This window comes from Egretta garzetta, unplaced genomic scaffold, assembly GCF_000687185.1.
Source record: "Egretta garzetta isolate BGI_Z169 unplaced genomic scaffold, ASM68718v1 scaffold81, whole genome shotgun sequence".
In the NCBI taxonomy this organism is placed as follows: Eukaryota; Metazoa; Chordata; class Aves; order Pelecaniformes; family Ardeidae; genus Egretta; species Egretta garzetta.
The window spans coordinates 9,337,810-9,351,672 of NW_009258671.1; positions in this window are offsets into that span (position 1 = coordinate 9,337,810).

The window sequence follows — 13,863 nt, forward strand, 5'->3', positions numbered from 1 at the left end:
CCATGTCCCTAAGCACCTCATCTACCCATCTTTTAAATACCGCCAGGAATGGGGACTTGACCCACATCCCTGGGTAGCCCATCCCAGTGCAGAAATTTTTCCTAATGTCCAATCTAAACCTCACCTGGCACAACTTGAGGGCATTTCCTCTCATCCTATCACTTTTTACTTGGGAGAAGAGACCAACACCCACCTCGCTACAGCCTCCTTTCGGGTAGGTGTAGAGGGCGATTAAGGTCTCTGCTCAACCTCCTCTTCTCCAGGCTAAACAACCCCAGTTCTCTCAGCTGCTCCTCATCAGACTTGTGCTCCAGACCCTTCACCAGCTTTGTGGCCCTTCTCTGGACACACTCCAGCACCTCTGTGTCCTCCTTGTAGTGAGGGGCCCAGAACTGAACACAGTATTCAATGTGTGGCCTCACCAATGCTGAGTACAGGAGAAGGATGACTTCACTGGTTCTGCTGGCCACAGTATTCGTGATACAGGCCAGGATGCCGCTGGCCCTCTTGGCCACCTGTGCACACTGCTGGCTCATATTCAGTCGGCTGTTGACCAGCACCCCTAGGTTCCTCTCTATCAAGCAGCTTTTCAGCCACTCTTCCCAAGCCTGTAGCGTTGCATGGGGTTGTTGTGACCCAAGTGCAGGACCCGGCACTTGGCCTTGTTGAACCTCATACAATTGGCCTCAGTCCATTGATCCAGCCTGTCCAGATCCCTCTGCAGAGCCCTCCTCCTCTTGAGCAGATCAGCACTCCTGCCCAGCTTGGTGTCATCTGCAGACTTACACTCAGTCCCCTTGTCCAGGTTGTTGATAAAGATGTTAAACAGAACTGGCCCCAACACTGAGCCCTGGGGAACACCACTTGTGACTGGCAAGTTGATGATTTATCAAACAGAAAGCTTGTTCTGTCACTTTTGCTTCTAGTTTTAAGGTTCCGTTCTCTGATTTAGCTGCATGAAGGAGGAGGCGGTCCAGGCTGGACCTCCCTTCTGGATTGAGGCCATGGTATAACCCCATCCATAAGCTGTCTCATTGCCACCACTGCCGCCTTCTCTCCCATCCACAACTGGACCAGAGTTCACAGTTTATACAAAAGCTTTTTCCAGGAAAAGGACTTATGATCAAACAGATTTAATGGGGGAGGAGAACCAAGCCCCAACCTATTACATTAACGGAAGGCTTGTGTCCATATGTTAAAGTGGTTGTTAACAGCTGTGCTCTGCATTTCATTGAGGAGCCCGTGATCGTATATAACCCATAAGGACAGAAGGACAGGAAAAAGGACATTCAAGTCTTCTGACAAGCAAGTACTGCAAAGGAATATTTTCAGAGTCTGGCCAATGTTCTTGGATGGAAAAGTTAGTCAGGTTTTACAAATACCTCTCACTGGGCAGAAGTGTCTTCTGACCTTGCTTAGGAAGGTTTAAAACTGGTACAGATTCAAGAGTAACAGACCGTTGGGTCTTCAAACACATTTCAAAGCCTTCTTCCACAAACAGGCACCAAGTAGTGCCTGCGCAGACTGTCAAAAAAATGCAGGTATTCCCTCTGCTTTTCAAAGGCTGAGTTCATATTGCAGGGGGGAGTTTTCTACCTCTTCCCACATGAATATGCCAGCTGTATCTGTGTGGTGTAGCAAATATTTAGGCACTTGAGTATTTTCCTCTGTATATAGTCTAAAATCCTTCATTTATTTAGAAAAATATGTGTTATAGTGTTTTGAAGTCTCAGAATAGGACTATGAAACTTTTTTTTATTAACGCAGACAGCTTGGTCTTTAGGTGTAGCAGAAAGAGGAACAGCTAGAAAATGAGCAGGGGGAAATAGCAAAAGAACATTCTGTGTACTTTTCCATCTTAGATATTGCAGGGTTTAGGAAGGGTTTTTTTAATCCGTCGTGTTAGTCTAATCCACAGGGAACTCATTTTGAAATTAAATATACCAAAGCATTTATGATTTACAAAGAGGGAAAAAATAAAAGCCTTAAAAAATATCTTGTGTTTGATCTATTTGTCTCTATGAAAATATTGACAAAAGGCAAAAGAATGGCCTTCATTTGGCTTGTTATTGTTGGCTTGCTTTAATGCTTTCTTATTAAGGGCAAACTCCCATTAAGATGTGAGATTAACTCTTTCACAGTTGTGAGGGAATAAAAGATCGAAGCTTGGAATGTAAAACTCTAAACAGTTATTCTAAACTAGGTAATCTGTATGTGATTCCTACTCAGAATGTAGCCAGTGGGAAGCTTTTAAAAGTAATAAACTTATATGAAATAGCTTGTGCAGAATTTATGCTTCAAAATATCTTTAAAAAGCAGCCTCCCATGTAAAATCAGAAACATGGTGTTAATTAAAAAAGGTTCTAAAAGTATTTCAGAAAATAAATACTTTATGGGGGGAAAAAAAAACCCACATAAAAACCTTAGAAACTCCAAGTGTGCATGTGTAAAATAAAGATCTGTCTTCACTAAGTGTTAGCTACAGACCCAACTCAAGTGTTACTGGGACCTTCACTTCATTCACCCACAAAACCCGCTAATTTTGTGGAGTGGTGCTTTTCACTTGAGTCAGCTAGTCCTGTGGGAGCCTGTTTTGAAGAACAAGTGCTACCGGTGTTTAAATTGGTAATGCAATAGAGAAGTGGCAAGAGACTTCAAACTTTGAGTTAACGCATTGCATCAGTTGCTAATCCAGTCATGCTGTCCCACTAATCAAATCATCCTGGTAGTCCAAGTGCTGGTTTTCAGTGTAGTCACTGTCACATAAGTAAGAAGTAGGTTGAAGCCCGTGCCAGAACTGTATCTTAGCAGAAGGTACCCAAACCAGCTGCTGGCTGGCTGGTCTGGGTCCCAGGCGCCGCCTCGATGTGGCAGTCCAGGAGATCAGCTCCTAGGGCAGATAAACCAGTCCCCACCACGATGCCGTGGCTGCGCTGCTGCTGCTCCCCATGCCTGTTAGCCTGAAGCCTGCTTAGGTAGCTGAAAACTCATTAGGGTTGGCAGGAGAATGATTGCCTATCTCCGGGTTAGTAATGTGATGCCTAATGTTGCAGAGGAGGCAAACCTGAAGTTGAAGCTGTCTGTTGTCGCTTTACAGAGAGACAGATGTTACTGTTGCCAGCTCAGAATTCCTAAAAGAAATTGCTAATTTGAACTACTTATTCCATTAAATTCCCATTGAATTAGCATTAATAATGAAACTAATTGTATTGTTATCACTGTAGTATCTGAGGAAGCCTGTTGGCCAGAATGTCGTATGAACAGGAATGTCTGTTGGGATATTTAATTTCATCTCCCTTGACAATGTGTGATTGTTCTCTTTTGTACATTTTCTGTTAACTATTAGTGGTCTGGATAACTCTATGGAATAGGCAGAAGTCACTCCAGGCCAGCACAAACCACACAGATGTCCCTATCTGAAGAATGCCAACGTCCAGGGAGAATTTAAAGAGTTAGCATTTCACTCCAGTGCACCAAGATGTTCACATTTTCCTTCCCAGGATTTCCCACCAGGCTCTGGTTATTTGTACTGACCAATACACTTCTATGTCTCTGTAATTAAGAATAAACTTCAGGATTGCTACTTACCCTGCAAGGGCCTGATCCTGGAAAGACAGACCTCCTTTGGGCTGTCTGTGTAGCCTTGTTTGAAGACTGTTTGCTCAGACGTACAGGATCTGCTCTCCCTTGGCACTTCATGAGCCTTTCATCACTACCTCACATCCGATTTTAACTGATGCCTTGGTCTCCATGGGCATAGAGCTCTTAGCTTTTAAGACTGTATCCTCGCAATACTTGCACTGTGCATTGTGTTACACTTATTTTACTGGAGTCCCATTAAGAGACACAGGTTTTGACTGGTTTGCCACGGGGACACAGAAGAAAGTTATGGATGTAGGAGGTATCGGTAATAAAGCTTATAATAAGCAGTAAGCTTGTGCTTGGAGCTGTGGACCAGAAATACCACTTCAATGCAAAATTCATTTAGTGTGCAGGGTTCTCCTTTTTTTTTTCCTCAGCTTCTTTTAATGTTGTATTATTTTGTATCTTTGGAGTTGTGGGGTGGATTTCTTTGTCTCGGAGAACTGCACTGTTTAAAATATAGGGGGACATTGCTTTATTAAAACAATTCTTCTAGTTGTCACGGCAACTGGTCTTACATAAATGATGAAGAGAAGAGGAATGTATATAAAGAGATACATTAGGTCATAATAGGAAATCCAGTACTTCTTAAGCTAACAGGAAAGCAGTCTGGGGTTTGTTGTTGCTGTAGTTCATTTTATTCCAGATGATTTTTGCAACTTTAGTATTATCCAGGTTCACAGTCAAAAACCACGGCACTTGTATGCTCACGGTTGTGTCAGTTTGACTCTCTTTTCTCTATACAACTATTAAGCTCCTCCAGTAGGAAATAGATTTGTCAAAAATGGATGCAGAACCATATAATAAAAAGCCAGATGTGATACTTGGTGATGCTCCACAAAATATTTTTCTGCCCTTCTTTTCCAAAGCTTCATTCAGTTAGATAGGCAAAAACTACAACATTAGGGAGAATGCTGCAGTGCCCCTGAGGTGATCTGATTAACCACTTAATACAAATGGTTAATTTTCTTACAGTTTTGCTGAGTTAAAGGATAATTGGAGACTTGGGGGGGGACAGGGGACGTTATTCTAGAATCAGCGTATATAATTTCCAACATTTACCGAGTGGTTAAGGAATGGTTCACCAAAGAATTGGAACCCCAAAGAACAAAACAGTGCTGACAAAATTTAGGATTTTTTCATTCTCTAGTCATTTAACAGTAAAATCAAAATTAAACAATACTAGTATTTCTTTACTGCTCAAAAAGTTTATTACACTTAAGAAAAAAATGTGACAAAGTAATGTGCCATGATTAACATGCTTAGTCTTTTTATTCCTGTTGCCTGACTTTCAGTGTGATTTTGAAACGTTGCTCCCAGTTGTTGCGAGTTGATTTTTAACCTTTATTCTCATCTGCCTGTAATCATCTCACTTTTCCTTTCCTCTTTTACCTTTCTCTTTTTTCCTCTTACAGTCTTTTACTCTTCTTTTGTTTCCTGCATGCCTAAATTAATTTTCCACTTTTTCTCTTACAACTATATGCACTACATGTAGATTCTCCTGTGTTCAGTGCATGTAGATTCTCCTGTTTTCAGTGCTATTAAGGAAAACCCTTTCAAAATGTAAAATATTACAAATCCCTTACAGGATGTGGTTATTCCTATTCCAACATACAGCAAACCAAAGCTGATCAGTTATATGGCTGTAGCCCAGTGGTGCCCCTGTGAATGGGATTCTTCCACACTGGTTTCCCTCTTGCTTTTTATTGTGGCCAGAAGACAGGGGCTGCTGAAAGTATTCTGCATCAGCAAGCTAACAGATGCCAAATAGGGCAGAGATTCACACTTTCGTGAACTAATACAATACCCCTCGTGGAAGTGACTCCAAGCCATTTGTATCATCAACCTTGAAAGCTTGCAGTGGCAGAGGAGGTGACTCAAAAGTGCTATTCGAATTAAAAATACTGCTTCAAACCTTAAACCCACGTGATTTGTTTTGTCTTTCTGATTCCAGTTCTCCAAATGTAAGGGCAAGAACCAACTTCTTTTTCATTCCCTCCCGATTGTTGAAAGTACGCCTTGGCAGCTTTGGAGGTTCTAGAAAAGGGGCCATGACACAGCCTGTGGGGACGACTTCTAGAAATCGATGTAAGTGGTTGCAAGAACAGCAGTGGGCAGCAATGTTACCAGGGACTCCACAGTCCACCTACAGGTACCTCACATAGGTAAGTCAAAAGTGTAACGCAACTGTGCCTCTACCACACCTCCCTAATGTTTTTATTTAAATTGAAGTTGAACAGTAGGGTATGTAGACTTTTGCTTTTTCAAATGTCAGCAGGTGAAACTCAGTATATTCTTCCCAGGAGCTCATGCAAACATTTTTTTCTTAGTCTTTGTCTTGCTGTGTTTAAGTTTGCAGCTGCTGGATTCTGCTTTGAGTTTCAAGTTCAAAGGCACCCAGGCACTCTTTGTGAAATATCACAGAAACCACTGAACTTCACCTGGCTTTGCAGTGAAATCTTGTCAAACCACGAGTTTCCCACACTTCGAGTGTGAAACCGTGTGTTAACTCAGAACTTTTTTTCTCTCAGCTCAGATTGGAGTTAGCTTAACTCTGAAGGACCCCAACCCTTAGGGAGCTTCTTCGTGAACTTTGGCCCGTTTTCAAGTTTGTAACAAAACTCGGGTTTCTTTCCACGATTTTGGGGGGTTTTTTTGTAACAAAAGCAAAGGACAACTGTAATCACTGCTGCTTTTAAATCGGTGGTTTTAGAGATGGGTCGTAACCTTTGAACGCAGCGTCTGTGTGGTGAGCTTGGCAAGCATTTGGATTTTGGCAGGTTCGTTGAAGTTTCGAAAGAGCTGTCCCACCTGTTGTCCCAGCAGCACGGCAGCTTGCTTAGCCCCACCGCAAAGATACGGGACGCTGCAAAATACGTCTCGGAGAAATAACATCTCCCATAAAACACAGAGGGCTGTATTGTGTGGTCAGGGACGGCCTTCACGCGGGCGCTTGGGGGGGGTCGTTTAGCAGCTGGACTCTTCGGATGCGGTGTCTCTCTCAGGGCTCGCTGTCGCACGGTCAGGAGTGGGACCCCCACCGTATGTTAGCAGCGTGGCTGACGCGCCTGCCCCGGGCAGCCCCGGCTCCACCGAGGGTGCGGGCCGTGGTAATGATTCTCCTCTCATCCTTTTAGATATCCTAGGGGTCTAGGTGGCCTTTCACTTGACTGTATCCCTTACTTGCTCGTAAGGGAAGGGTCAGTGTGTAGCTTGGAAATTTCTCAGATGTAAAAGCACAGACATACTCTGTCACTGGTAAATGTGTCACGGTCATGTGTAAGCTATAGGCTAAATCCTTCCTTTTTCTGAGAACACTTTGCCCTGCTCTCTCTGGGGGTTCGGAGTAGTTTTCTCTCAACACAGTCAGGCATACCAGCTTTCTCCATTTACCGCCAAGAGATAGAATTTCAAAATAAGCTTCTCCGGGCTGTTTTTTCCAGGTAGCTGGTTGACTCTGCCACCTGCACTCTGGGAAGGGTTACCTAACTTTGGCTTTTGAGTGCCAGCCGTTTCTTCCCATTCAGTTGCCTGTTTCATGACCTGGTTCATGAAATGCCAGGTAGCAGCATCGCACTGGAGCGCGAGTCTTAAGAAAAGAGAAGCGGGAACAGAGATGCACCGCTTTAGCCTAATCTCCTCTAACGACAATGTATCTGTGCAATGCCTGTGTTTTCAGCATGCCGGTGTAATTATTCTTTACCTGGTTTGTTGGCTTAAGTTCTGAATTACAATTTCCTCAAAATCAGAGATGTATTAAAACTAATAGGGATTTTTTTTTCATTGTATAATACCAGGGTATGGGTTTTTTTAAACCTATATCCCACTTTTCACATCTAACGTTAGCTCAGCCTCTTTGGTCATTTTGTATCACTAAAAAATGTAAGCAAGATTCCCTCACCCATTTTTTGTTTGTAGGAGGGTAACAAAACCATATTTTTTCTGTGTTAAAAGTTGTAGATTTGGGGGTTGTGGGTTTTGTTTTGGTTTTTTTTTTTTTTTCCTCAGGGAACAGTGCAAAAATGTCTGAATCTTTAAACCTGAAATTGGACAGGTACCTAAATCTTTAATGAGTAGTATGTGCTTTGCCATTTTTTCTAAAGATTTGCATATTTGTTTCTTAGGATACATCAGTTGCTAATACTTCTAGGAGCAGTCTGGTGGGCACACAATTTTAAAAAAAAAAAAAGGGAACGTGCTTATTAATTCTTGGGTTTTTTTGCTTTTATCAGCTATGGTATTACTTTGTTCTGCCTTTGCTGTCCCTAGCTTATTTCACATGAGATGATAGTTAAATCTGAATGAAAAGTGATCTGCAGAGACGGAGGTAGGCTCCATTCTTTAAATGTTTGTTTGCTGATTTTGTTGCAAGTGCTTTAAAAGCTGCGCTGAAGACTGTAAAGTTCCTGGAGCTGTAATAGAAAACATTGGTGTCTGGACTTTCAAGGGAAGAATGTGGTTAAGATTATAGCGACTGAGTCACTGTCAATGGGTGGTCCTGCATCCATATGGCACACAGTAGACAGGGGCACAGAAGAGCCTTTGCTCTGGTCGGTGATGAGCCGCACTCGCCGAAGTGAAAGTGTTTGAAAAGGGCCGTGCCAGACTGTATTTTGCCTGCACGGGGGTAAAACACAGTCAGGTTGCTTCTCAGCGCGGCTTTGTTTTAACTTGGCTACAAAATAAGATAAAGGCTTTGCTTTAAAAGCTCAGTCGTCGCAATGCTACACGCTCCTTTTGGCTCCTCAGATTGCTGCTTTTCAGTCGGCGCATTTTCATTGTTCTGTTAGGCTTTTAATGAGACAGTTACAAAATGTCTGCCTCCCTGTGACCGCCATTTTGTAGTGTGATTGTTGGATAATGAAGACTGTGAGAAATAGAAAATAAACAGCGTGGCATGGAGGAGATTTCAAAAGGAGCACAAAATCTGCATGTTTTATTTAGACGCTTAATTGTTGCCGACTGGCTGCATTTAAACAAGCGACTTTACAGTGTCTGGAAGAAAACCAGCTCCCGAATTTGAGGAGCTGACCTTGGGTAGATGCCATCAACTGTTCTTTTCTATTGGCACGAACGTGCTGCTGGCAGGGTCTCCCTTGTAGCTGCAGTCGCTCACCCAGCTCTGAATCAGAACCTGCTTACACTCTACCGGGCCACCAAATTATGCCATTTATTCCAAATATTATTTGCAGCCCCTTCGATAACCCAAGATTTGCTCTAGAATATATAAGATATTTAAAAATAAGAACCTTCAAAATAGCTATGATTAAGCTTCTCCCATAGAGCAACACATAATGTTGTTCAGGAAAAAAGCGGGGGAGGCTACAAGTTTGCTGAAAGCGAACTAAAAATGTGCGACAGGAATTGAAAGGACACTATGGAGTTGTTGCTGTGGCCCTATGGATACAGTACGGACTGTGTGATGAGTGAAGTTAGTGGCATTTACTTGCTTCCTTTCTGAAAAACTCTGGTTTGCGTGTGTAACATGGGCAAGGGGGGATGGGGACGGGTGCTTTACATTCACAGTAGGGTGCAGCTTCAAAGCTGTTTAAAATTCTGCCATATCTTAATGATAATAGTTAATCCTGGTATCTGAACAGTACTTCTATTTTTAAAATGCAATCAATCAATCATTTTAATACATTGCGCCCTTAGTGCCAAACACCTCAGAAAACGGTGTGTACGGCAGTAAAAATAAAGCATCTGAAACTCCTTCTGTAGAGTCTTTCTTCCTTTCTTTCTCACCCATACACGTACAGTGGAATCTCAAAGCTGCAAGAGAAATCTGGAATTACATAACAGGGAGCAAGTCCTCCAAACAAGACCGATTGCCAGGTGGGGATTGCTGTTAGGGACCGAGCGAGGAGGGACAGAGAAATGGCCACACCTCACTAAAGTTCCCTCTAGAAATACAGCATGTGCGCTTTTGTTCTTGGGTTTTGTTGGGTTTTGGTTTGGGCTTTTGAGGTGGGAGTTGCATGCAGTTGCTAGACTCTCTTTTAAGGGGATAACACTGAAAATCGCTTCTTTCTGTTTTCTTCTCAGGACAGCTTCCTATGTCGACCATGCTCTTTCAGAAAGCTGTTCGTATAACTGTAATATAGATTGTAGGCAATTCAAGTTCAGTTTCTGCCTCTGCCACAGGGATTCGCACAAAAGCACAGAAGTATCTTCCACATGTGGTCTTCAGCTGCAAAATAAGGATTAATGCTTCCTTACCGTTAGTGCTTATAAATTACTTTCAAGTCCCTCCAATATGCTGCAAATATACCTATCACTGTTGTTAGTGATAAAAATGTGAACTACATGATTCAGTCATGTTAACGGTGTCTTAACGGAGAGGATTTTTAACACAACTTGAATATAAAAGTATCAGCACCAAATTCCAGCAAATAACCAACTACAGTGAGAGCATACCTCCATAAGTATATTACCTATATTTTTGCTTCCATGTGGATTTTCTCATGAGTGAGCTTTTTCTTGGGTCACTCATTTTCTGAGACTGACCCTCACCCATTGCACTGATCAAAGGCTTTGGTTTTTTTAAAGGATCAGCAAGAAACAGGGATGTTTTCAGTCATCAAGCTGGTAGGACCATCACATTAGACCAAAAATGCCCCAAATCATCTCACATGAACTATGGATTAGTTTCATTCTAGTTGCCCCAACAATAAATAAGGGGGAAAGTTCTGAAAGATATTTTCGTTTTCAGTTGAACAGTAGCCTTCACAAATAGGTATTTCTGTAACAAAAAACAACTCAGTGCAAAGCAAGTTTAGTTGAGGTGTAGTTGGAGGCAAAGGCACAAATGATCTGGACTCAGATCATAGGTTACAGAGACAAGACATCTGGATTTCCAGTCAATTCTCTGAAGGTGTAACTAGGATTTAATAAGGTCTGCTTTCCTCTTAGAGAAGAGCATGTTTTACTCAGTGTCTAAAATTGGGGTTCCTTTGGGGATTATCCATTAATTCAAAATAACCGCCTTGGAACTACAAGTCAGGTTGTGACAGTACTTCCTAGCCTTACGCATTCATAACTGTAACAGCCTATTTTCTGTGATTTCTACGTATAAATACATCCTTCCTAGGGTCAGCTGCCTCGGCAATCAGAATACAAACATTCATTTCAAGACTTCTTTAAAACGTTTACTGCTTTGATAAGCCATATCTTAGGCAATATCTCCAAGGATTTTTTTTAAAGCAGCAATAACAAGGGCTTATATTTTGTGTTTGTCTGGTCTGCGAGATCCCTTCCCATTACATGTTTCGTTTTAACAGGCAGCAAGCATGTTCCACTGCTTCCTTGAGATGTGTCTGCATTGCTGACATCTGGAAAGCAGCCATACGGGGTTCCGCACATAGTTTTTGGAAACACCATTTGCTGGTGGTACGATCCAGAGCAGACACCTCTTTTGGCAGAACTTTATTGCCATCTATTTTTAGTTGAACTCTTGTACATCAGATTGTGTGAGCCACAAGAGCGTGGCTTGTAGACAGATGCTCCAAGAAGAAAGGAAGACTTCTCCGTGTGGTAGTTAAAGGGCTCGGGGTGAGTTTTCTGCACGTACTTTCCGTGACCTGCCTCCGTCTCATTAGTATAATGTCACAAACTGTATTCAGAGTTGACAAAGAAACTAAGGGAAGTGGGACTTGCACTGTCCTTTCTGTTATCCTCTTGGCACATGGGAGTGTATAATGAACTTCGGAGGACAATGCTGGCCAGAATACTCCAGTTCTAAAACAGCAGACATGATGTACTCCACCAGCAGAGCACACATATGAACAATGCATTCTACAAGTGAATAGATTAATAACTCTCTTTTGGCATCTCTCAGCTGAGGTCTGCAGCTTTCCAGTAATTCTGAGAAGGACTGTTGGCTGTTCTGCTCAAAGCTAGGGAAAGGCCTGGAGTTTCCCTAAATGCTAGGGCAGTGGAGAGGATGAAAAACTGTGTAGATTTCCTGCGAAATTTTGCCGTCTCTGTCTCTGTACAAGACTGCCTTTCTCAGAAGTTTGCGGAAGCAGCTTGGTTTTAGTGATGTTGATGCTCGTGCTTTTGTAACTTATTGCACATTTATATGTCATAAATTTATAACTATGTATGGTTTTAGTTCATCATACTTAAATACCTATGGCATAAATGAAAGACTTAATAGGCCTCTTAGGGTATGTTGTTAGCGTCTGTTTTGGAATTCATCCTACAGTTCCACACGTTGCTGGTTTGAATGATAGAGGACAAACTATCACGGTGGAGTATATCAAGCATCTGATTCTTTTCTGAGCCTTTTCTGAAAAGGAGATGTTGGATATAGGAAGGGCATGGTGCTTAAAAGCTTAAGTTGTATTTGAATATTCAAGGTACCATTTGTGCAATTGTTTTAAGCTCCAAAACACATAAAGAACCTCCATGAAAAATGTCGTTTTCTTTAATGAAGATACTTGGCCTTATTTTTTAATTTTTTTTTTTAATTATTTTTAAGTAATACCTTTCTGTTCTGTAGATTGCAAGTTTTTGCAAGTATTTTGCAAGCAATTAGTTTGCACAGTGTTTGGGCACTCAAAAGGACTTTACAGATCAGCAGTGGCTGGGAATGTAAGCTGAGTGCCAGGTGAATGGCCAGCTTTCATTCCTTTCCCATAGTTAATGTCAAAGGGTCAGAAATTATCAGATAAGTTTTTTAAACGAAATTGTAAAAGTTGCAGCGCCCATGTTTCGAGAAGTGAAAAGGCCTGCTAGCATTCAGCACCAGCTGTGGTAGGCTTCTTGTGCTGATGACTTTTTACTTGACTGTTTTTTGTCTGATTATTGCTTCTTGACATTACTTTACCAGAGTCATTCATTTAAAATATCTCGGGGAGAAGACCTCAAACAAATGCTGGTATTTAAAGGTCATTACCATTGTTTCCCTTTGATATTAGACACCTGTTTTCGTGTAGCAAGAAGGGGTTTTGCTTCTATTTTATCAGGCCCCAGTTATGATAACATGTGTGGCTTGAGTAGGTATACTGAAGACCTAGTCTGGTATCCAGATACAGCTATAAACCTTTAAAAAGTACATAGCATGCTATACCTGTCTTCCTATCTATATTGATAATTTTTGGATAGCAGAACATCCTGAGAGCACTTGTGTTATTAGAGAAGATCTAAATGAATTATTTCTGTATTCTCACATGCCTTATTAAAGCAATCCTATGTATTATGTTCCCATCTTACTCTAGATACTGCAAAATACTTCATTTACTTACTTTATCATCATGCAGTGTGGATAGTTGAAGTCATGACAATCCTATTCATCTTTTCTACTTTAATACTTGGTAGTAGGTTATGTTTACGTTAGAAAGATCATAGTTTTTCTTACATGAATTACCAAATAGGTGAGTGTTATAATTGTTATTCAGCGCTTAGGTGATTCATTATTGATAGAAAGTGGTGTTCCTTTCTTAAACGAACAGGCTGTTTATTTGGAACATTCAGTGTTACAGTTGTCTTCCCAATGATGATGATTTGGGGTTTGGTTTCTTTTTATGCAACTAAGGATCATTCTAGCAAAAAATATTGGTAATCCACCACCAAACTTCTGCAGGCTCCTGGTTTTCTGCCAGCCCAACCTTTTGTACAGACAATATTAGTTATCTTCGGAGGAGGCAGATTAGCTGCTACAAAAGGCAAAAGACTGAAATCTCATTAGAGAATTTAGCAAGTCTGAAAGACTTTTGTGCCGAATCTTTGCATTCGCAATTTCTCATTCACGGGAAAATTTTCTGTGAAAGTTTGTTTACAATTATAAGTAAAGTATTGTACATGCAAAATGTCTCCTACTGCACAGGCTCAGTCTGCCTTCACTGAAATAAATCAGCCACACGGTCCGACTGACAACGGTTGCGTTTTCAGTATCCAGCAACCAGATCAGAGCATGGTCTGGGGTTATAGTAACCCAGTGCATTGATGCTAATGTTCCTAGGAGAAAAACTACTCCACTGTAGACTTGTTATGTCCCAGTTTAGCATCCACATTTTATGTAAGAGTGTGTGGCTTTTTTTTTGTTTTTGTAAAGGTGGTTTCTGTGCACTGTTGTTGCTGCAAGGCGCGGACATTAGGAAACTTGTATGTTAACATTTCTACAGCACCATAAAGGATTGTGGAAAATGTGTGTTTGCCAACATAACTGTTATCCAAAAATGATGCGTGTACAATATAGAGACAAGGACATATTTAAAT